The sequence below is a fragment of the Rhagoletis pomonella genome, unplaced genomic scaffold (genome assembly GCF_013731165.1).
Source record: "Rhagoletis pomonella isolate Grant_MI unplaced genomic scaffold, Rhpom_1.0 Rhpom_scaffold_00002, whole genome shotgun sequence".
NCBI classification, from domain to species: Eukaryota; Metazoa; Arthropoda; class Insecta; order Diptera; family Tephritidae; genus Rhagoletis; species Rhagoletis pomonella.
In genome coordinates, this window is record NW_023458556.1 from 33,913,576 (window position 1) to 33,937,106 (window position 23,531).

Genomic DNA, 23,531 nt, shown 5'->3' on the forward strand with positions numbered 1-23,531 from the left:
TTACTAGAATGCATTAGCAATGGTCTACCACAGTAGCTCATGCCAAAGTATGCTGATTCCCCAGATACTTTGTGGGGGGACAAATAGAAGTGAACAACAGACAAATATGTATGTGTGTACCGAGGTATGAGTCTCCACCCCACCCAGCTGTTAGCTCCCATTGTCACTTGGCACATTCGCATTTACACTTCACAAGTTCTTTGAAACTTTCGCTTTTCCACTTTCCATTTTCGTCGAGTTAGTTTAACAAAATTTTCATTGCCACACTTTATATGCAGCAGAAGTAACTGTGAAAGTAATAGCCAATGGCAGCCTGCTACCAGCACCAGCAGCAGACCGCTTTAGAACAGAGGTGGCGGCAACTTTATTGCCTAAAATTATTTGCCTTGCTAATGCAGTTAAAGCGATGAAGCGAAAGGTCAATGAAAAATAGCAAGCGCGCAAAAGATATAGGACAAAATGCAAAGGCAGAGGGCGGGCGGGCGCCGCACAGTGGTCCAATGTGCGAATGGTAGGGTAATTTAATTAATTTTTTTGTTTGTAATTTTTCAATAAAATTTTTATCAAATATACAAGAATATTGTCTACTTAAGAGTAAATACAACTTTGTTTGAAAAATAACGGTAACCAAAAAGTCGTAGTAAGCAAAAAGTGCAAAATGAAATTGTACGTGCCAGTACCAAATTATATATACAGTATCGGTCATATCTATAGCACGCCATTTCAAAGTGATATTGTATGCCACTTATGTTCATTTATTTATTTTTAAGAATTTTCTATTAAAATATAGTTCATTCTCAGACAAACCCCATATAAACCCAAGTTTAATAATTTGTAGAAAACTACAAAAAGGTGCAACAAATTTCCACCGAAATTTCGAACTTTTTTCTCGGAAGTGTTAGAATTTTTTTGAGTACACTGTTTTTTAGCCCCTTCAATTTTAGTCTGATAATGTGCAAATTTCAAGTGACTACGAATTACCGTTAATTTTTTAGAATTTGGTTTGTCGCATTGGCTTCCACATAATGAACACATTCAATTTATTTGTATATGGAACAAATCCGCAACACCTTTGGCGAAAAAAATTCTAAAAAATCAACGGTAACTTTTAGCATTTTACAGCTGAATATTATTTGACATCTTAAATGTATGATCTGAAAATTAATTTTTGAAGATAATCAACAATCTCTACTTATAAAGGTCTAAGTTTGGTATGCCGACATTTTTTGTTGGTAGGCCAACTAAAAGTCTTGAGATTTGTTGCCAAAAAGTTAAAATGAAGAAAGCTAATGAGCTTTCGAAAGTTATCGAACAAGATGCACTTTTTTTTGGCCACTGAACTATCACTGAAAAATCAATGCTGGTTTTTATAAATTGCACTTTTTATATGAAAAAAATTATGGATATGCAGGTAGCGATTTTTAACCGCTTAAAGCTTGGAGCTGTTTTACTGATTTTCATAACCGATGTACCTGCACACTCCTGGTTTTCCAAAAACTCAGATTAAAATTCTCACAAATATATTCAACAATTTTCTAATGAAAAAAGTGTGGTGAAGAACAACAATAATTTACAAATGCCAGAAGTTATAGCTGCTGTTTCGGAGATCTCCACATCTCCTCATCAGACTTCTTCATCGAGTTCACTGACATAAAAAAAAGCTTTGAACTTGAAAAACAAATATTTGACAAAAATCACCATGCACTCACTTTTGATCACCAGTGTAGCTCATATTTATTTCATTTGTAAAAATATGAATTTGCATTATAATTTTTATATTTATGCCATGCGCGAGTGCTTAAAAAGACACCAGAAATTGCTGAAAAATTTAAAGATTTTTTAATTAGATGTTGCTAGGCGTAGTCGCTATTCGATCTTGCCCACTTTATGACCAGAAGTTGCTACGTCATTCAAACATAATTTCAACCTATCCTAGTTCTTAATATAATAATTAAATTATCCTACTAGAGCAAATTGGACCACTGTGCGCCGAACGGCAGACGACAGAAAATCGACAGTCGACGACTGCCACACCCAATCAGCCAACCGCTATGTGAACAGACAACCTTTGGCAGTCACGCAGTCGTGCGGTGCATTTACTTTCATTTCATTGCGATTGAATTTGCTGCTATTTTCGCTATTGTTGTTAGTGCATGCCATCAAATGCGTTTGTTTTATGCAGCTGGTTGTGGCAGCAAATTGGCGCTTCTGATTTTACGGCTCGACATGCGCACGTCCACACACGTACGCAACGTATTCTCATTGTTGTTTTCATGGCAACGGCAGCAGCGGCAGCAGTAGCTGCAGTGCAACATTACTGGCGACCCAATTCTTTGTCATTGCTGTCGCCGACAACGTCGCGTCGACGATTGCACACCCAGCTGTCGTAATTCATGGCCAATATGCGGCGAATGGCGGCGTTGCGTATACGCCAGCGAGTAGCTGCTACTTGTGCGCATTCACAAACACATACATAAATTTAAAAGTACCTTCAAACATACCTACATATATATGTACATATATGTACATGCATCCATTTGATGTGGAAAACTTTCACTTCCACTTCTATTGGAAGCTGCGCGCCGCTACTGATCTGCTGCACCGCGACCACTCCCAACAGCCGTAGTTTATCTCGCTGGCATTGAGCGAGATATGAGCTGACTCTATTACATTTACATACATACATACATACGACCACGTTGCCGTTGGCATTTTGGGTCAGGCTAAATAAAGCGACACTGAAATGTTAAATTTCGGCACGTACACACTTGCAGCGTTGCGCTTATAGACTCAACCGACGGCATACGCAATTCCACTCGCAAATTTATTGGAGATTGGAAATAGGCAGAAACGCATTTAGGTTTATGCATAGATTTTACGCCAAATTGTATCAAGGTTATGCGCGCGAGTTGGAGCCACTGAGTGGGTGGCTGATCGTGTACACAGAAAGTTTAAAGGCTCTGTTATGCATACTTGGCATTGCATGCACTGCTATACCATTTTTACGTAGAAATCAAAAACCAACAGACTTTTACGTATGTAATGCTGTGCGTTGGGTAACCGCTTACACGCGAAGCTCATTTAACAGATTCCTTATGTGACAACTCTCAAGCAATGCCAAGTATGCATAACAGAGCCTTGAGAATGTTGAAATACGTGGTCGATTGCTAGTTATATTAGAAAAGTGCTAACAAAACCGAAGGTAATCAATTCAATCGGCAACGCTGTGAGTTCAGAAGAACATGTTAGGCATGGAATGCATTGTAAATGTGCGACGCTTTAGTGAAAAAGGTGCCTTCCGATAACTGAACGGATCGGTTACGAAGTGGCCAGGCGGATGGTAGCGTGTAGCACTTGGTTTTATGTATCATAAAAAAATCTGGCTGCAAGGCTGACTCCTGACCACAAGGCCTGAAACCCAATCGATTATTTTGGAATAGACGAAAGGCATGTGCTTAGCTGATGGGATCGAGTAAGTATGGTTTATAGGGCGTGCTTCAAGTCAAATAACCACTTCCCAAACCTAATATGAGAGAGAAGGAGAGAGAGAGAGAGAGAGACTCCGTTGTAGGAGTCATGTTCTAGCTGCCGTGCAATAAACTCAGATTTGTTCAGGGCATCCATGCATGGCAAAGAGATATTTTAGGATCAGATTTAGAGAACATCGACTCGGACCTACGTACATATATCGCCTAGCAGCCGAGATATGCACCTTCCTCGTGTTTCTAAACACAAATTTTTCGAACGACACGTCGAAAAGCTGCAATCACAATAAATATCCAGCGGGTTTGCTCCTCGACTCAGCGAGGAATGCCATGCCGCTGCGGAGCAAAAGAGGCTGTCTAAGGAGGAACGCTGCGATCGGGCGTAACGCGAGATAAATAGTATGTGCGAGCGATATAAAGAGATGACGAAGGAAGTAAGACGTATATTCTGCAACAAAAAATAGAAATACCGAAATACGTGAGCGCAAAGAGCTTGAAAGTCTGGCCAATAGCAAAAAACCGCCGAAATTTGTTTCAGAAAGTTATTCGACAAAGTTAGTCTAAGTAAGTGCCTAAGATAAATTCCTGTAAGAAAAAGCAGGACGTAGTGATCAATAAGAGTGGGTGAATGTTGAAATGGAATAAAGCGAGCTGTATATTAGGCATTACCAAGTTAGTGAAACCTCCGGATAGATCTGGCTGAATTTGAGCGATGGCCTGTGGTAATGTACTGTAAGGGCATTGGCACAGACCTGCGACTTTATAAAACCCTACAGGATAAAGTCTAACGGTGTCTCCGCGAGAGATAACCATACCCTCAAATCGTTCATGTAGGATATGCATCGTGGCGTCGGCTGTATGGCATACATCGCCACTCTGCTGGAACCACATTATCGTCTAAAGTCAGTAAAAGGTTCCTGTGTACGGTGAGAAATAAGCACGCTCGGGCTACACTTTCACGGACCAAGGAGGTGGTCTCGACCGATTGGCGTTCCTTTGATGTTGGCTGATTCTTCACCGAACCGGTCGTCGCGAAATCGACCACCAAACGCTGGGTAGTCAACTATGAAGGGCCAAGTGCGAATGGGTATAATGCGCGCCACGTTTTCAATAACGTGCACTCAATTTTATAATAATTGTTTATTTTATTTGGAGGGCTGCTCAATCGAGTAAATTGCCATGGAAATTTGGCATCAGTAACAGATTAAATTGAACGATCGCCAATATATAGCCTCGCCAATTGAAACCTCATTTATATGTGAGTATTGGACCCCCTTTGAGATATGTATATACATTTTTAATTTTAGATTTTTGGAGCAAATACACATCTTTCATGAATTAAATATCATAAGTCTATGAAAAATGGTTAAATGATAACAGCACTGTTGAGCTCTACAAACAACTTTTAATACTTTTAACAAGACCAGTGTAGTTTAAAATTTGCTGCTACTATTTTTATAGTGTACTGGTAAATGACAAGAGGTAAAGGGTGAACAACGAATTTGGAAACAGCAGCGGGGAAAATGTATACTCGCCCTGTTTTTATAAAGTGCAAATAAACACAGCATTCGTATAAACAGTGATGACATACATATGCACTTATGTACATTCCTAGTACATATGCTTAAAAACAATGTACATATGTATGTATGCATGTATGTATGTAGTCAAAGTAAATGCGTAAATTCAGCGCAGCTATTTTGAGGGTCACCGACGCTCAGCAAATGCAGCAAAACAAGACCGATGCTTCAGTAAACAAAAATAATAAAACAATCTACAAACTTTGTTCAAAGTTCGGGCCAACAAATAAACGAAATATCCTCAAATGAAAAAAAAAATAAAATAACAAAAAAATACTTTGCAATGCGAATAGAAAGCGTAAATAATTTTGCAAAGGATTGGCGTGAATTGGCGAGAAATTTTTGCAATGGTTTCTCAATGGATTTGTGGATTTGCGGAAAGTTGAAATATTTCAACACGCGCACTAGTAGCTAAGTGCGATCGATTGTTAGCTGCGGAAACATACGGATTATGCTGTGTTATGTAAAGAGAGAAGGATTTGAACTTTTCGTCATACATATTGCAAACGATAATACTTATGTAATGATTGGTGTTATTAGCTTTGTGACCAAAACACAATTTTTTGATGGTATTTTAAAAGGTGGTAAAAGGAGGGTTTAATAGCACAAAATGGGCTCATATAACAGAGGCACTAGATAAATGCATGAAGATTCCTCTATATATTACGAAAATGGTGAGAAGTTTTCTAAGAAATGCGGCATTGGCTTATTAAACTACCGAAAACCAATAGCACATGAAAATAACATTGGCAGTAGAGAAGAGCTCAATATACTCGGCCCCGACAGCTAAAATGCCAGCTAAGACGGTACATCAAATATCGATTTGCCTCGTAAGATTGATAGCAAACCTCGGGGAATCAACACGATATATGTAAAAGGAAGTTAGTTGTGTCCACAACAGTCTCTGTACTATCATACGGACATGAGATATGGGGAGACTTTCTAAAAAAACACAGCAAAATTATAAGGAGTGTAGCAGAGCTCGCTTTAGAGTATCGAGCGGTGCGCAAAACTGTCGTATTAGGTATTAGAGCCACCACATCCCTAGAGTTGCTTAGTCTACGCTTATACCAATACAGTGACGACAGACCTGGCCATAAATTCTTATTTGTTTCCTTTAACCGCAAGCAGGATATAGGGCACCAATTACGCCTACGCACCGTCTGGATCTCTTTCTGACAATCACCTTGAGTTCCTTAACCCGAGTTGCTTCACCTCTGGATCGACTGTTCTTATCCACGTTTCGTGGGGTCTACCGCGAAGCTCGCCCCTACCGACAGGGGATTCTATTCCAAGGCTTTCTATGCAATATTGTCGCCTTCTTTTGCATCCATTTCCAATCATGTCTCCGAATGCAGAAGTCAAAGGGCCCGATATAAGCTTTCACGAGCAACTTCCATTTGAGATTGATTTAGGCCAACCAATTCGGAGTATTAATCTAAGATATCTGCTTACGGAAACTTGCAGGTGGAACTGCCTTAAAGCACTGTGCGTTAACATGGCAGTAAAGACTTACCCTCTAAGCATTGGGGGTAAATTTTTTGGAATTTATCGCGAAAGGATACTCTATGCTTCATAGACATTTTTGTCGTTTTTGCTGTGGATTCAGTTGCTGTGAGCGGGCTGACTTAATGCGCGTATCTAGTGACATTATCGGCAGGGTTTTGTTTGTTGTCTACATTGCGGCGAGTTGGATTAAAGTTGCAAATACACATTCCAAGTCTTTGCTTGTTGACAGCGAGAAGCATTCCTTACTTACGATACCTAGAGCGCTTATTTATTTGCAGTAACATTTCGCATGATTTTCATCGTGCGTGCGTGCGTATGATTGTAATGTATGTATGTATGTATTCCACGAAGACACGCAAAATCGCAATTACTTTTTAAGGTTATTAAAAGTTTTTTGGTCGAAAGAGAAAGTTGTACTAAATTCTAAAGACAGCTGTTAATATGTGGCAAGTTTTTTACTTGGCAGCTGACTTGGTCCCCTATCTTAAGTTTGTATGTAATTCAGCGGTAAAGTTTGCTAAAATATTGCGAAATTAAGTGGAGGGGCGAAAGGGATGCCAAGTATCAATACTGATTACTAAAACAATGTAACGCAGAGAGTGTGCTAGGTGATACAAGTAAGTAAATAAAGTGAAAATTCCTTAGCTCAATTAAAAGTTTGAGGTAAACTTTAATTAAAAAGCGAATTCCTTTGACAACAATATGTTTACCATGCATGTTTTAAAATTTGATATTAGCTTGAAAAATCTGGGTTTTGAAAAAGTTTCTTCAGACTACATTAGTAATTATTTTTTTTCTTATATAAACGCCTAATTATTTTATTTTATTGCTTAGCTGAAAAACACAACAAATAATTTTTACAGCTTTTACGAGTACGATGCATATACCCCCTTTGCTTTTGCGAAAATATGTATTTACATGATCTCTTATACATTGGTGTAAAGAGAAATGGTGGCTTTATATGAAAAAAACTTTTCCGAAATATAGAACACGCCTCCAAAAATTGAAAAAAAAAAATAAAAAAAAGTGAACCAGTTTTGACAAGTAAATACCAGTGAAGAACTAAATTTTAAAATCAACCCGCTCTGCTAGCCAATTTGCGAGTGCCCATATATCATTTTGCATCTTATCTCTCATTACTTTTCCTTCCTCTTTGCAACAAAATATGTGTGTTTATGAGTGCTGCACTTCGTTGCTGGTCGAAGACTACAACTTTGAGTGTTGCCATTGCTGCCACTGGTATTGCCGCAGATCCTTGCTTTACGAGCCATTCGTGCGGTTGTGAACAATTTGAAAAATTACTAAAGTTTTACTGCAAGGAGAAGCGGGTTAAGAAGAAGTGAACTTACATATTGAAAAACGAGCGGGAGTGTTGAATAAAAAAATGTCAGCTACAGCCAACCATGGCTAGATAATCTCATTTTTTCTTATTGTGGACACTGGTTGTGGACGATCTTCTAGAAAGAGTTAAAGGAAATGGCTTTAATGCATATGGATATGCTGATGACCTTACTATCTACGTGGTAGGCTGGGATGAGGACACCCTTATGCTCCAGGAAGCAGTCTGCTCTAAACGTAACTGTAGGATGGTGTTCTGAAAAGGGCTTGTAGGTTAACCCAACGAAGTCCGTCATCGTCTCATTTACCAAAAGCAGTAAGGTCAACTTGACCAAACCCAAATTGGGTGGGCCTGGTGGCCAAAAGCCAAGCAAGCAACCTCAAAAAGCACTCTGATAAGTGCAACCGCTTGGTTTGTGTGGCCATAACGGGGGACATGCACTCGTGTCCGACAGAGGCGCTTGGTGTCATCACAGACATACCGCTCTAGCCAAGAATGATAGAATACAAGATTGCGCCGATCAGAGAGGATTTTTGAGAATAACTTTTGTGCGACGTCACACTGGTGCAATTGCGAGAGAGAAATGCCAAAACGTGAGCAAGAATGGAAGAAGAAGAAAAAATTTTGCAAGGAAAAACGTAAACAAGTTGCACCAGTGTGACGTCATGCAAACAACGATTCTGTCAAATTCGTTAAGAGAGGAATAGCGGTCCGAGATCGGCGCAACCTTTGTATTCTCTCAATCGTGCGCTCTAGCCACACTTATTGAGAAAGAGGCATCCTGGAGCGCTCTGAGGCTGCCGAACCTAAGTAGCTGGAAAAGTGGGAACTAGAGTTGTAATTTGGGTGTCTTAAAACCATTCAAAAACGATCCCATTGTAAAACTCAAAGACTCAATGCTACCGACACCGAGGAATACCTGTAAAACGGAAATCTCTATGTTCAGCGAAGGAACTCAAGTTTGGTACACTGATGGTTCGAATCTTGATTTCAAAAAAGCATCCCGATGGGCATATACCCAACCATATTCCAGACGGAAATTTTCGCAATTGAAGTCTGTGTCCACGCATGTCTTCGCAGAAGGACAAACGGGGCAGCAATAAACGTCATGTCCGATAGCCAGGCAGAGTTAAGAGCACTTGACTCTTGTAAAACGGTGTCAAAGGTAATAAACAGTTGCAAAAAGGTACTGGTAAAACTAGGAGCCAGTAACAGGGTAACCCTGTGGTGGGTTACGGGTCATGAGGGTTTCAACGAATGGGCTCACACTCTAGCGAAACGCGGCGCCCAACTGAGTCTGGTCGGCCCTCAGCCTTTCTTTGGTCCATCCAGACGATACACACCAGAGCTCCTAAGGGGATGGGAGGACTTGCCAGTTACAACCTAATGGCGCGCGACAAAGGGTAAAAGGCAATCCAAAAAATTCATAACTCCCTCTCGTGAATCTCTGAGCGGCTGCTAAATCTTAGCAGAGAGGGTTTAAGGACTCTCACCGTATACCTGACAGGACACTGCTGGCCGAGGTACCATCTACATAAAAGGGACTCTCTGAGGAGACGAGCTGCAGGCTTTTCTAGATGACGAAAGGGGTTCTGACCCGTCCCCGAATTGTAGCGTCTCAGATAATAAGATGTTAATAACCAGGGTTAGATTTTAAAATGGAGTAAAAACTTGAAAAAAGGCCAAATGAGCTTAGAGAAAAGGCAAAAAAAGGACAACATTATTTTATTTTGTTATGTACACACATTAATGTAAAATGTGCATGTCCAATTAAATACATAAAAAAGATTACATACAGTGGTCAAAAAAGCATACCCGACCCACTTTTTGCCAAGTTTTAACGTATTATTTTTGTTGTTATTTATTTTGGTTTTTTTTTTTAAATAAAAATATAGCTCATTCTTTAACAAAACCCGTGTCAATCCAAGTTTCGAAATTTGTGCAATATTTAAAAAAAAATTCAACAAACTTTCGTACAAATTTCGATCTTTTTTAAAAATGCTAAAAAGTCAACCGTAACTATTAGCCATTTGAAACTTGCATTTTATTCTACTAGAATTCAATGGGCTACAAAACTGCATACTCAGAATGTAATTAAAAAACTCGAAATTTTTACGATAATTTGTAGAATATTTTTTTTTTAAATTGCATAAATTTTTAAGGCAGTGTCACTCGATTGGTACATTTGTACAGATTTGCTCGTTTTTATATTGGGCCATTGGTACAAAATAAAAAAAAAATTGGAAATTTTTTCTTGTAGTTAAAAGATTGGTACAATCAGGTTTGGAAAAAAACTTGTTTTTAGTTTTAATTTAAAGACAAAAACAGCGCGCTTTATAACCAAAAAAATAATGTTTCAAAAAAATTGTTGGCAAATGTTTTAGTTTACGTGGTTTAAACATATTTAAACATTGTGTTGAACACTTTTAATAATTCCATACTTACTTACAACTTAACAACCAAAATACGGGCAAGAGTTTCAAAATTTCAAATGTGAAATATTTTAGTTTTATCAGTATTTTCTTTTAATGAAATAAAAGTCAAAATAAAACAAATATTTTGGCAGAACATGTTGAGGAAAAATTCAAACTAATCTGAACAGAGTGTTGCGATGAGCAAATATTAAGTAAAACAATAAAGAGTTTGTAGAACTGAAAATGTTTCGAATCAAAATTTTTTTCAAATTTTCTTTTAGTTTTTGTGCTTCTAGTATGAAAATTATAAAGAACTAATAATTGTAAAGCACCATACGCTTATCCACGTTAACAGTGTTCCCCTATTTGCTTCCCATTCGGTTGTTAAAAAAAAAAATCTCACTTCATTTCTACTAAATTAATGCATAATTTTTCACTCTACTCATTTTTTCTAATATTTACAAGCTATAAAATTAAAGAAAAACTACAAAGGAACGACCCAAATAACAGAGCATAACTTAACCTTGAACGCATGGCTGCTCAGGCTAAATGCAGTAAATCAAGTGCGTTCGCTAAAAAGGCAGCCAATGCCAAGTAGCTAAAAGTTCAAGCGCATTCCAACGTTTGCTGCTGCTTTGCGGTGCGCCTCTAAAGAAAATCGCATGCATTCACAAACGAACCTATATAGTATACTCATACGCTTAAGTACAGTCATACTTATTTATACATAGGTAGATATATTCGTCTTTCGTGTTTCTTAAAAAATTCACCTTGCCGTATTATTTTGCTTTCTTCTTTTTCTTTTTTCTCTTGTTCACCCTCTTCATCTTAAATTCATATTATTCACATTTTCCGCTTTATTTGAAATACTTATCTACATATTTTCATTTCGCCATTTACAAAGCGCACAAATTTTCATTTGCAAGTGCACTTGGCCACACTTTTTGAGGCTGCATTGAAGTGAAAAATTTGTTGCAATAAAATTTTAGCTCGTCTTTATTTTTCGAGGAGCAATACACACATATTTTCATTGCTTTTAAGTATTTGCTAGAAATTTTTACATTTTGCCATTCTCTATTTTCGCTGCTTTCCTGGGGAAATTGAAATACTTGAATGTTTGTTGAAGCACGATATAGCCTCACGTTTCTCTTTTTTCTAGTTTTAAGTATGACTTGAAAAAGTTTAGTTTAAGTGGTGCCCACTTTGTTAAATTAGGCAGTGAGTGGCTGTTTGGAATGAGGCGAAAATGTTTCGCTTTGCGTGAGGAGAAAATGGGATTATTTCTTAAAAACATCGGGGAGAATTCTGGGAACCGAAATCAGACTCTCTACCTTTTTAACAATGCTTTATTGGTTGCTCTCAGAGGAAAACCTTTAGCGATGCGAAATAAAAATTCTTCTCAGTCAAGGAGGAATATAAGTGAGATATAAAAATATATCTCATTCGGTTGTATACGTATATTCCATATGTATGTATACCTTAACTTTTACTTGATTCTTGATCTATTATTTAGGAAGGTTGTGCAATTCACTCCCCGCGTCAAGATTACCCCTATACCCGGATCAAAATAAACCACCACCCGAATAAACAAAACCTCTCACGCGCCTACCTAGGTAGCCGAATAAATATTACCCTTCAAGCGGATATCGGGTTAAAGATAACCCGCCACCCAGATACGCGGATATACATACATATGTACATACAACATTAACCTCTACCTGGCTGGAAAAAAAGAAAAACCCGCTACCCAAGTACAAAGATAAAATCTACACCTACCCGGGTACTCGCATAGAGAAAACCCCTTACCGGGGAATCTGACACATATAACGGATAACGATAACTGCCCACCGGGGTACTTGGATAAAGATAACCGCCCACCAGGGTACTCGGGTAAAAATGAACCCTATATCCAAGTACCCGTGCAACGATACCCACTATCCGTGTACAACAACAACAACAAATATAACCTGTGCCCATCCTGTCTCCGGACTAAGATAACTATCTAGCCGTGTAGCCGGATAAAGATAACCCGCTATTCAAGTATCAGGACGAAGATAACTATCTTCCGCGTAAATGGTTATCTGTATCCAGGTACCCGGATAAAAATAACCATCTTTTCGGGTACCCGGATAGTGATAATTGTCTATCCGGTTACTCGGATAAAGATAACCCCATATGAGGGTACCCGTATAAAGATAACCTACAACCCGGGTCCTCGGCCAGATATAACCGACTATCCGGGTACTCGGATAAAGTTAACCGCCTACCTGGATACTCGGGTAAAAATAACCTACTACTCGACCAATATTATTGCTCTCATTTAATAACCGATAACAAGCAACTATTCAAAATAAGTCTCGCAAGTAAATATCAGTGAAGGAGATTTATTTCTTGAAATAAAATATCAGTCTCAGTGAAGGAGATTTATTTCTTGAAATGAAATATAAATATATTTCTTGACATTAAATATAAATCTCAGAGGGCAAACAATATAATGCGCGCATTTGTATATCTCTCCGAGAGAAACCTTTATGTGACTGCGCAATATGATAAGTATCCGAGCAAAACCAATAGGGTTTTTCGGTTAAGAGTTATTTTCAAGCCCTGATATAAATATTTCTGGAGCATCCTCTAAATTTATACCTAGAAACGTAAATGTTGGTGCCAGCAACTTTTTCGGCAAGAATAAAAATTTTGGACGGTGGCCCCAACCCTAACTCGGAAAAATTTTTTGGACCACTCTAATATACATAACTACATTGGTACCATAAATTTTTTCGCAGATGGGTTGAAACTTGAAAGAAGAGTTAGAAGAGGAGGAGGTGGTCACCTGAAATGAGGCAAGATATATATTTTCGGCTCCCTGGCAATTGCAAAGTATATCTAACGGAAGCCTTAGCCAGACAGGAGGGAGCATGGAGTCTCGCTTAATGACCTGCATGGATGAAATTAGACACACAAAGACAATAGAAAGCCACTTACTGAATGCAATAGACCCCTAAACACGGATGGGCGCCTGAACACCGGAATATTGAGGCCTAATTCAGAGACCATGAATGGGCAAGGATTGGGACGGTTACCCGCATTACTCTAGGGAAAGACACAACAGCTATGTAGACCAATGGGCAAACAAGTTTTTAACACATCACCTAAATCAAGTGGATAATTAACGCTGGGGGAGCCTATTACCATGTGAAACCGTTAGGATTACAAAGTTTTACAATAAAAGGAAATCCACATTGGTGCTCTTAAGCATAAAAGGCTTGCCGGCTTTTTCAGGGCAGAAATAATTTGTATCTTGCTCGGACCAGTGATCGAATGCAGGTCCGCCTCAGTGGTATAACGCACCACAGTGGCCGGTGAAAAGCTATAGGCAGAATAAAATTACGCGCGCTTGATTGCAGAGAACTCACTTTCGCAAAGTTCATTACTTCAGCAAAGTGATTTATGCCCCAGTGAGCTCATAACATTGCAACGGATCGGTAACTCTTTTTGGCAACACGACGGCCCTGTACCCGTTTATATGTAGGAGGGTACCTACTTTTCCACCTAAGCCCAATAGGTCGGTAGCGCATGGTGAACAAATAATATGCTTAGAGTGGGCCTGAAAGAAGAAATGATTGTAGAGAAGTACTACTTTATTTAGAAGTCATCCTTGCTAATGGGACCGTGGTGGATAGATGTGAAGCCAGGGTGAAAAAGCGCAGGTGAGAGATATAGGTAATAGGGCTGGGGCTATCCGTATATTTCGATTTCAGGATATCCGTATGGATATTCGCGTATATGGATAAAATCCGGCAGTGCCTTCTTGTTATCTGGAAGTTCAGACATCCTGTTAATAACCGTACATTTGGTTATCCGGATATTCTAAATTGTGTTTAAAACAATTCGCAAAATGGTTTTCAATATTACTGAACCTATTGAGTTGCAAACTAATGCTGGATTTCCACTTGGCATTAAATAGCAAAAGATGTGTAATGAAAAAGTTGGGCATTAAGTAATATTCGTGTCATTACGTTAATAAATAGTCATTAAATTCATTTCCAAATGGCATTTTTTAAATGGCTGAATTTTTTTTTGTCATTTTAATGCCTAGCGGAAATTCGGCATAAGTAATATGTAGAACAGTTGAGCTTCGAAAGACTATTTTATACTATGTACAAAAAAAGTTGGCGGCTGGCGCAGAGGTTGTAGAAAGAACAAGAGAATATTTTAACAAATGATTCTGAAATGGAAAATAGGGTTGCAGATATTACATATGTATGTACATTAAACCGGACCAGGGCTCACCTTTTAAAATTTTTCGTCATATCTTCAGCATTTACAGTCGGATCCTAACATACGAGCCTAGTGTCAGTAAATTAAAGCTCTACAAAAATCATTGAATTTTTAATAAGGAAGTATCCATATATTAATACGCTAACGTCTCCGTTCGTTTGGCGATTCTACCGAACCGATTTCAAAACGAAGAACACCGTTGGAAAGGTAATTTTCTGTAGATGAGGAGAGTTTTTATAGTTTCGGAATTGGTGGAAAATCGTCTTTTAAAAATTTCCATATTTTTGTATGGTTGTTTTTGCAACCTGTTCAATTTAAGCTGTTTCGCATTTTGTTTGAAATTAAACTTTGAAATACAGATGAATATGAAGATGAAGAAACAAGGGATAACGATGAAGACAAAAAAAATGCAAAAGTGAAGATAAAGACGAAAATTGAGAAAAAGGCGAAAATTGAGACAATGAGAAATACATAAGAATTAGGTTAACAGAGTTGAAATTTTCCGATAGGAATCGAAATAAAATCAGCCATAAAGGTTACTGAAATTTATCCAATCATCGAAGTTTATTATCGCAACGTATCGAATTATTCCAACTGATCAATGTTTACTGAGTTGTCGAAATTTATAGACACAGAAACTTAGTTGTCCAAATTTACGGATAGTTATCGAGCTATAAAAACGGGTGGGATTAACGAGATTTGTCAAGTTAAAGAAATGTATCAAGTTATCGATATTTATTGAATTATCATTATTTATAGACTTAACGAAATTTATCGAGGTGTCGTAATGCATGGAGTTCTTTCAACTTACAGAGTTATCGATAATTATTGATCTACTGAAATTGGTTGGTTCAACGAATCGAAGTTTATGGAATTTTCAATATATATCGATTTATCGAAATTTCAAGGTTATATAAGCTTATCGACATATCACTGCTTATCGAATTTAATCGCCTTAACAAAGTGTAACGAGTTATCAAAATGTTTTCGAAAAATGTGGAGATGTCAAAAGTAAAAATTTATAAAGGCATCCAAAGTTTTTACATTTATCGAAATTGGTCGAGTTTACAGTTATCGAAATTGGTCGAGTTAACGGATTTTGTTGAGTTATCGAATTTTAGTGTTCTTGAAATTCATCGAACTTTCGATATGTATCAAATCATTGAAATTTATCGATAAACTTGAATGTATCGGGTCAATTCGAAGTCCTGCCGAAGTCCTGCAAAGACCTTCTCAGATAAAAAAAAATTGCATCGTGTTAAGTTAGTAAACCTCTCCAAGGCTTCTAAAACTAGAAAAACTGTCGAATTTCGACAGTAACTGGCACTCTAGTGTAGATTATTTCAGTAGAACTGTTAAAAAAATAATAAAAATTATTGTCAAATATGGGTCTCATCGAAAAATGTAAAAGGGGGACCCCTCTAGGTTCTATGAAAAAAAGTTTGTTTTTGAAATTGCTTTTTTGTTTGCTTGTAATGTACATATTTGCTGGATATGGCTAAAGCTTTGTCCTTTATTGCAGGAACGAGTTATGGAACTGGCCGATGAACTCTCAAAAGAAGATTTAGATAGATTAGATTTTGAACAAAAGATAAACATACCAAATCTCTTTTAGGCAATCAGGATTAAATGGCTTTCACATCAAAGCAGTGAATTTGTGTACACACTAAGTTAAATGTTGTAATGCATTAAAAAAGTATTTATCCACTGGCTACATCTAATATTGTAAACACGTTTTTAAATGTTTAATTTTTTCAGTTTTTTTTATAACCTAACACAAAAATTAGTCTAGATAAAATCATGAAAATGGAAAATAAGAAATCGATGGCCGAAATTGCCTCAGGAAATTTGGCGCTAACGCACACACGCTTCTCTTCAAAGCCGCGGTCAAAGCAATCACCTCTGCTATAACAGTTAGTTTGCGCTGGCTTATTGTTGGCGACCTTTTTTTTTAATTTTTTCCTTCCTGCCATTTTAATGCGGCTGACATTTTTCACGTTTATTCTTATTTACGGCGAAGGTTGGAAGCACTGGCACGCGCAAATGTTAAATCTTTGCAAATCTTTTTTTTTTCAGGGTTGGCAAAAAAATATTGGGAAGATTTATGGTAGCAAGATGAGCTGAGTAGGTTAAGGTGATTTTGGCGCCTGGGTGGGCATGTGGCAGAGTGTGAATTGTCGAGACAAAAATATGCAAAACGAAGAAAGAAGAAACATTTTATTTTTGAAAGGCAAATGGAAAAAAGGTATGTATGAACACACAAACACATAAATGTAGAGAGCAAATTTATTAATATACATTAGAGTGCATCACTCTCCAAACAAAAAGAAAAATCGGAACTATAAAACCTGTTATATTCTAGGTTTCCGCCTAAATATTTCTTGAAACTATTAAAATTTACGTAAGCTGGGCCGATTTGAATATATCTCCAAGAATCTAATCATCTCAGATGATAGAAGAGTTCTTGCATAAGAGGTTTGCATAACAATGTTTAATATTATTTTTAGTTTTCACCTAAATCTTGATATTTCTCCAATATATTTCGGCAGAAGTCTTCAAAAATAAGAAATTTTATTATACCAGTGAAAAACCCACAACCTTTTTTTTAGTGGGGCACTCTAATAAATATTTTTTTTTTATAAATTGACGCGGAAATTGGGCGACTATAAAAGAAGTCATCCTTGGTATCTGTCACATGGGCAATAAATCAAAGGCACCGGACGTGCGTGCGAAACAGAAGCTTCAAGCCAAATAAACAAAATTTATGTGAGTCAGGTGATTGAGAGAAGCGAGAGTGAGATGTAGTAGGTACATAAATGTTTTCATACATACATATGTACATGTTTAAACTGTTGAGAAAGTATTTAGAGCACGGATGGGCAGCTAAAAGACAACGAGGTATTGGCATAGTAAAGCTACTCGAGCCATGACGGCTTATTGAAGACGTTTTGAACAGACATGAGATCTGAAATCTTAGTTAAAATAACAGCAATCTCGTATGACAGTCGCGTTCGTCTGTTGCTTAATCCTCCGGAGTTAAATGGCCAAAGAAAAAACAGAAAAGTGTCTTATCTAGTTTTATTAAACTTCAAAATTCTTCAACATCTCGCTGATCTGCGTCCATTCCCCAACGGAAGAGAAGGACGAGGCGTCCAAGGATCTCTTCTATGAGGGCTTGGAACAAACTCCAGTGCCAAAGGTAGGAAAGGAAGGGATCTTTAACGCCACTGTCCGAAAATTCAGCCTCCACGACGAAACGTCCGATAACGGGTTGATGCTGATCGACTTCGCCGGGGCCCGAAACATGGTAATATGCAGAAATAGGTTCCGGTCTCCAGACCGAAAAACGAGAAACCAAATCGAACATGTTGTGATAGACGGAAGGCATGCTTCCAGTGTTTTAGATAAACGTACACTCCAAGGACTTCGTTTATTTGGGAACCAGAATTAACACCACTAAAAACGTCAACCTTGAAATCCAATGGGAGAATCACTTTTGCCAACAAGTGCTACTTTGAACTGAGTACGAAATTGAGAAGTAAAGCCCCCTCTCGTCGTACAAAAATCAAACTCTAAAAGTCACTCGTCATACCTGTCCTGGAATTAGGCATGGACAATGCAAACATCTGATAAAGCGGTTCTTGGAGTTTTCGAGAGAAAGGTTCTGCGAAAGATTTACGGGCCTTTACACGTTGGCGATGGCGAAAACCGAAGACAATTTAACGATGAGCTGTATGAGCTTTAAAACGACATAGACCTAGTGCAGCGAATTAAAATCCAGCGGCTCCGTTGAAAAGACCAGATGGAGCAGAACTTGGCTTCACTTGGCATTTCTAATTGGCATCAGTTGGCACAGAAGAGAAATTACTGGCGTGTTGTTTTGGAGTCGGCCAAAATCGCTTAGGCGGTTTCAGCGCCATTAAAGAAAAGGAAGGAGCCACATAGGAATTTTTGGTTAAATACCAGGTTTTAAATATGCGGATTTTCCACTACCATGCTTGCTTTGGAGGAAAATTCTATGGTGAAATACCATAGGCAGATAGCTTACAGTAGATATTTCAGGTCAAGATGCTAGAAATTTCGACATGTGCTAGAATAAACAAGGAAAAGGATTTGAAAGGCGCGTTTACAGTAATTTTTAAAGACAGTCAAGCAGCCAGACAGTTGATGGCGAATAAAAAAAAAGTTATGGAAAAGTTGGACATGCGCATCCGGCTTTGCCAGGGGAGTGGAGAAAATTGTGTTTCATACATAAATGCCATAGACAAAACATAAAGAAATAAAAAAAAAGTCATTTAAATTTTTTTTTTTCATTTATAAAAGAAAATCAGCGCTCTCATTGAATCAGCCTGTATTCATTTCTTCTTTGTGGGGTTCGAAAACTGCCATTGAAGATAGCCAACGGATAATTCGTTAAAATGTATTTTATCATCAAAGTCAGAGATTAAACTTCATTAGACAAATTTAAATCTATTTTTAGTCTTCTAAAACCACCAATTTTCTTTTATTTTAGAGCGCGCAAACTATAATTTTATGTTAAACAGCATACAAAATGCAGTACGCATCAAAATGAAACCCATTCGAAACCAAAGCCACATGCGAAATCCATTGTAACTATTTTTATACAAACAAAGAAAATGTAGTGCTGCGTTGATTTAAAAACCAGTAAAAACCGTCATTATGTACTCGAAGTGCGTAGACGATGGACGGACGGGCCACTCAGTATTTATGTCGAAATACTTTTTTATTTATTTAATATAAAAAACGGAGACAAAATGGAAATAAATGCGAAAATGCCGATTTGGGAAATGGAAAATCGCTGTTGAGAAAAACTCCCGACGCGTTTGAGTGGGCGCATGGCTGAGCGAGTAGGAAACACAACAAACAAAATAGAATCACACAATAATCCAATGCATTATTTATGCTGATCCGCCGCCACATAGGCCTACAGCATTGTCGCTTATCTGTTTCACAGCTTTGGAATAATTTTTTCCAGTGAACGTGCCATGACCAATTCTCATACACTGCTCGTGTCTGCAGATAACCAAGCCAACGTAGTGTAAAGCAACGAAAAGAAATAAAAACAAATGAATAAAAGAAAAATGCTTTTAATATAAGCTAATCTGCAATGCGTCTTTGAATTGCGTAAAAACACAATCAAAAATCTGCGGAAAAGTAAGTAAAAGCGTCCCGGTTGACGATTGTATGGGGCTAATGCTCGCCCGTAGCTCACTAACTAATACATAAGCATGCTCAAATCAAATGCGAAAAAGACAAAGATATGCTAAAAAAATGTGTTGCGAGAGAGACAAATAAAAATACGTGTGACTGACCCAAAAAGATGCCAATATAAGATTATGATGTCGTTACATTGGATTTGGTTGTGGCTTGGCCGAGGCGGGGGAAGTTCCCTTTTGGTCCGAACACAATGCGTGCTGATGAAGCCAGCTGGGGCTTTATGCAACTTTTCATTCTTTATGTATATGGATTTCCCGATAGTGCGAATTGCTAGAGACGCACTTCCGTTGAATTGTTTTCCCATGAAAGTCGAATGGATACAAAGAAAGTGGAATACGCGTCAAAGCAAATTGTGACAAAGACATACATAGAAATGCACAATTTCGAAGGCAGTCTCTCTGAATAACTTTTATAAAGACGAAAAAATTTTACTTATGTACGTGCACTGATCTTACATTGAAAAAAATAAAATAAAAATGAACAGTATTAAGCTATAATGAAAAATAAATAATTATTTAAAAAAATATACATACATTATTTTTATAACATTTTTTTTAATAAGATTATAATATTATTTCAGCTCATTCCGCTTTGACAAAGAACTTGTTTTTGGGCAATAAATTCATAAATAGAAATTCTTTATTCAATGTTTGGGAATATTCGCTTAATCAAATTTTCGTCCTGGCTAACACCAAGCCAGGTTCCAGTGAGGATAAACTATAAAAACACAAACTAGTTTGGTGCTGAAAATTTTTTCTTAATTAACATTTTCGTTTGTAGAGCTTAAATTATTCCTAGTATAGATCACATGAACTTTTAGTACCTCTTCCGACGCTGTGAGGAAGCAAAATAGGTATCGGGGTATAGAAGACAGACATAAGACCGTAGTGAAAAACCGCATGCTTTAAGAGGTCTCCAGTAAACATTACGAATTTTAATCTTTGAGTTGTCGAACATACCTCTCCCTCTGATCTAGAGTGTCAAGTGTGTCTGTGTCAATTTGAATGGCTTGCATTAAACATGTCCGAATACTCCTTAGGTTTACCACTGTGATGGCTGTGAAAGGGTCTACACAATCCCTGTCTGAAAGTGGGGTCTGATCCGCATATTAAAACCAACCTGCTACGAGGGCAGAGGGGCAATAAAACTGTCCAGTCCACCGGTAATGAATTCAAACTTACTAAGGAAAGAGCAAAAATGGCGAGTGGGGCGAAAATAAGGCCTGAACAGCCTATTAACAATCACCTGCCACCCCTCTACATGGAGGGAAGCCGGGATAATTTCCTCCTAGGGAAGCTCTTAAAAGGCTTCACGGCCCCGTCTCTCTACCAACGGGAGAAGCCAGCAACAACCGAATCGGTTCGAGGTTAAGGAAGAAGTCCACCATTCTGGAAGGGACCAAAGAGGGGCTGCGTCTAGAATCTTTAGATCTTCGAGAATATGCCGATGCTTTGTGACAAAAATTGAAGGTAAACAAAAGACCTCCAACCAGTAACGTTCATCTTCTAGAGTTTTGGCGAGGAAACCAAAAATCTAACCTAACGTTACCTACCACAGGCAAAGGAAAAAGTTCCGAAGTTCAAAATTTCACAATTTCCCGGATTTTGGAATATCTCAAATATTTGAATATCTCAAAAACTATTATAGTTACAAAAATGATTCTGGTGTCGTTTTAAAACGGTTTAGCGCGTTTTTTTAGCTATATAAAAAAATACAAAAGTTCCAAAATAAAAAATTAGAGAATTTTGAAATTTATTCTTTTATTCATTATCTCTCACTGATATTAAAAGATACTGAAATTTTCAATGTGTTTTTAACGTAAACAATTTTTTTTATTGAAAAACCAAATTTTATTGTAAACTCTTAATCAAAAATAAATTTACTTCAAATAAAAAAATTTAACATAACTTTATTTAAAGTTTGCAAAAAAATTGTTTCAATGTTCAAAAATTTATAGTTATCTTAAAAAAAAAAACCTTGAAAATTTCAGGATATTTTAAGATCAGTTCGAGCTATAACATAAAAATAAATCGTTAAAACTTTTCAATATGTGGGCGTCGTATAGTTATGATAAGGACTATATTTTTATTAGTTTGTTAGCGTGGCTATTTTCAGTATTTTATTTATCTCAGTGTAAGAGCTTGACACCCAAGAGTAGTCTTAGTACCTCCTATTGGTATTTCATATTATTATATATGTATATAATTTATGCATACATAAATATGTATATGTATTTACATATGTAGGCACACATAAATTACTCCCACACATACCACATACTAAGTGAGCAAAGAAGTGTCTCTAAGCATATGTATAATGCAACAATGGACTTACTACCATGCCCATGTAGTTCTACAGCAGAAAGGCATTTGTATTAACAATAACAACAATAAATAGTTGAGTTTTACAAAAGACATCCTGCAAATTCAAGTTAGGCAGCTGCAAATTCGAGCACTGCCATTACAATTAGATTGGCTTCTTAGTATTTGCGTGGCCAAAAGTAGAATATTATAGTCCGAGAGCGAAATTAATGTATGCCGCTAAAGTAGTAGAATGGCCAAACAATATTATGAACAATAACATTCAGTTAAGGGACCGGATGTGGAACTCCGCTTTGTTGGTAGAAAGAAAAATTTGAATTGATTATTTGACCAAATACAGAAGCGTTATTTTATACATGCGTACATAGCATAAGTAGGTATACTTGTAGCTAGCACTGTGCCCACGTTAATAGCTTTTTCATTTTTAGTTTGCTGATTTGAATTTTCGGTATTTCATTTGGAAGTTGCAGATTTTATTGCCTGTCGCGCGGAAAAAGTAATTAAAACAAAGTAATGAAATGGATAAATATTGAACTGCTGAAGGTGTTGAATTTACCTACACTGCCGGCAAAAAGTATTGCCACAGCAAATTTTCCACAATGTACGCAACAATTTTTTTTTCTAATTTTTTCCACCATTTTTTTTTTTATAAAAATATGGTTAATTGTATAACAAAAAACATTAAAATATAATTCCTAAACTTTGTGCAAAACTCACGAAAATTTATAAAAAATTGGCGGAAAAATATCAGAAAAAAGATTGTTGCATATATTGTGAACAATTTGCTGTGCCAATACTTTTTGCCGGCAGTGTAAATTTTTTATTCCTGAAATGTACAATATATATATTTTTTTAATTGGAATTTCAACGTGAATAAGTCTATTGACAATATATTCTTGCACAGACCCAAACTTCATATTTTCTGTCCTCGATTTTTTTTTGAAATTTCTCGTACCACAATCATCCTTCAAAGCAGCTGCTAGCTGGCACTTCTGCATTTTTAATTTAATTTCTGTAAGTAGTTACTTTACACTTACATTTATTCCATTTCAGTTCATGTTCTATTAGTTTTCACCTCATTTACTCAATTAAAAACTAGCAAAAAAAAGAAGAAGCAACTGTTTGCAATGACATGCTGTCATAAAAAAGCTGTTGAAGCGAATGTGTGCATGTGTGGAAAAGTACTCATACGCCCCGATGAACGTTGTGTAAATGTTGTGGCCACATTTCTGACACTCAAGTGGAAATGGCTAATTAAATAGCTAGTACTAGTGTGTAAATGTGTTACATAGTAAGGGAGCATGGAGATGAGGTGAAATGGAGTAAAAATAAAAGAAATTAGTTTGAGTAAAAGATAATTAAAAAAA